The sequence below is a fragment of the Cervus canadensis genome, chromosome 19 (genome assembly GCF_019320065.1).
Source record: "Cervus canadensis isolate Bull #8, Minnesota chromosome 19, ASM1932006v1, whole genome shotgun sequence".
In the NCBI taxonomy this organism is placed as follows: Eukaryota; Metazoa; Chordata; class Mammalia; order Artiodactyla; family Cervidae; genus Cervus; species Cervus canadensis.
In genome coordinates this window covers 56,333,927-56,336,610 of record NC_057404.1, presented here as the reverse complement: position 1 = coordinate 56,336,610, position 2,684 = coordinate 56,333,927, and positions in this window count along the sequence as shown.

Below are 2,684 nucleotides of genomic sequence, written 5' to 3'. Positions count from 1 at the left end.
TTCTTTTAAAGTGCAGCATCATAAAGACCATTTACTAAAAACCCACAGCCAACATAGTATTCAGTGCTGAAAAGCTGAAAGCCTTTTCACTAAATTCAGGAAGAAGACAAGGATGCTTGCTCTCACAGGCCTAGATAACACACTCATGGTTACCAAAGGGGAGAGGGAAGCAGAGGAGGGACAAATTAGGGTAGCGGATTAACAGATACAAACCATTGCATATGAAATAGATAAGCAAGATATATATATGCTCTGTAGCACAGGAAATTATACTCATTATCTTATAATAACCTGGAATGGAGTTTAATCTGCAAGAATACTGAATCACTTGCTATCCACGAGAAACTAACACAATATTGTAAATTACACTTCAATTTTTTTAAAGTACTTTACATAGCTTATTTCATTTGATAGTTACAACAACCTTACAAATTATTTTTGTCTCCATTTTAAAGTGAGAAAATGAGGTTCAATGAGTTTACCTACTCAAGGTTACACGAAATGATGAAGTTGGGACAAGAATTTAGGCCTGTCCAATGTTTTTTCCACCAGTCCATCGTCTTAATTTCATAAGCAGTAATTCCATAGTGCCTGTGCAAGGTAGAAGAGGCATGGGGCAAAATGGGACATTTTTTTGAAATAGATTTTCCTTTTTACTGAATCATATAAAAGTGCAAACTAAGGTAAACATTTACTATTAGTACTGTATTTAATACCCAAACTGAATTTCAAGTGAAGAGTTATTAATTTCCTTCCCTCTTCTTCTTTCCTCTCTTTCTTACTATAAGATCCAATCTTACCAATCTGGTTTTAGAAACTGCTTTTCTTCAAAATGAATATGTTAGAAATTAGGCCATGCTCTTTACCTGCCTGTTGATCTTTAAAAATTTTTTTCTTAAATAAATTTAAAGTGTTTCTGAAAAGAATTGAAAAATGTTGTTTGATTTTATTTAAAGCTGTTTTAGCAACTGATCTCCCACTGTTTTTATTTACTGAGATCAGTCTTGAAATAACTGTGACAATATCATAGCCTAGTACAATTTATCCTTTCTGATTTTTGTTTATTTGTTTGTTTTTTTTTAATTCACAAAACACTTTGGAGGTTAATGAATTTGCTCTGTTACACACAATACATTAATAAAACAGCTGAGTTTTAGAACATTCTAGAGCCATCTTCTCAAAGTTTCTGCTTAGAGGATGATCCCATGCAGGCATAGTACTCTTCTGGAGCTTACTCCAAATGTAAGAATAATGGATATATTCTGAGTTTGTTATAAATATGAGAAATAACTGCAGGAGAAGATTTATAAATAAGATATATAGAAATGCAAATAAGGGAATAGAAGGGGAGGTGGTAGCTACAAACTCAGGACAGCTTCTTTCTTGCTGGTTTACTCTTCCTGGAAAAAAAAAAAAAAAACAGAGGCTAATCACTGCACTCCCAAAGGTCTTAAAAATATACCTTCTGTTTAGTGGTCATGCTATGGAAACATTTGCTGGTTTTCATCCTTGAGTTGAATTCTGTCTATGGAGAAGCAGACCAAAAATGAAGGAAAGGCTGTTTAATGAAGTCATATAAAGTCGGACTATTTATTTTTTGCTCCGGCTACAACAAGGTTATTTCAATGACAATATTTATTTATTTATTATGACAATCCAGTCATAATCAGAATGGTCTTACAAGATATAAAACCTTGGGCCCTGAGTCTGGGGCCACATTCATTCATATAGACAAGTGGTGGGCGATTGCTGCGCATGGAAACGTGATCGACAGTGGCTTTGTAACTTGGCGCTCTGGTTTCCACATCCACAATCCCTCCACACATTGTTTTACTTTGTATCATGGATCATCATTTTCATGCTCTCTTTTGTGATTTCTTCTTCCTATGGGCTACTACTTATTTATTTTATTTTTATTTTTTTTAATAACAAAAACATTTTGTGTTGGGGATAGCTGATTAACAATGATGTGATTGTTTCAGATGAACAATAAAAGGACTCAGCCATACATATACATATAACCATTCTCCCCCAAACCCCCCACATCCAAGCAGGCACATAACATTGAGCAGAGTTCCATGTGCTATAAAATAGGTTTTTGTTAGTTACCCATTTTAAATATAGCGCTGTATATACATGACCTTCCCAAAGTCCTTAACTATCCCTTCCTTCCCTGCAACTATGAGTTTGTTTTCTGAGTCTCTTTATGTTCTGTAAGTAAGTTCATTTGCATCATTTCTGTTTAGACTCCACATATAAGGGATGTCATATGATATGTCTCCTTCTCTGTCTACTTATGTCACTCAGGATGATACTCTCTAGGTCCATCCATGTTGCTGCAAATGGCCTTATTTCAATCTTTTTAGTAGCTGAGTAATTTTGTTGTTCAGTTGGTCAGTCGTACCCAACTGTTTGCAACCCCATGGACTGAAGCATGCCAGGCTTCCTTGTCCATCATCATCTCCCGGAGCTTGCTCAAACTCATGTCCATCGAATCAGTGATGCTATCCAACCATCTCATCCTCTTCTGTCCCCTTGTCCTCTTGCCTTCAATCTTTCCCAGCATTACCATCTTTTCTAATGTGTCGGCTCTCTGCATCAGGTGGCCAAACCAATGGAGCTTCAGCTTCAGCGTTAGTTCTTCTAATGAATATTCAGGGTTGATTTCCTTTAGGATTGACTGA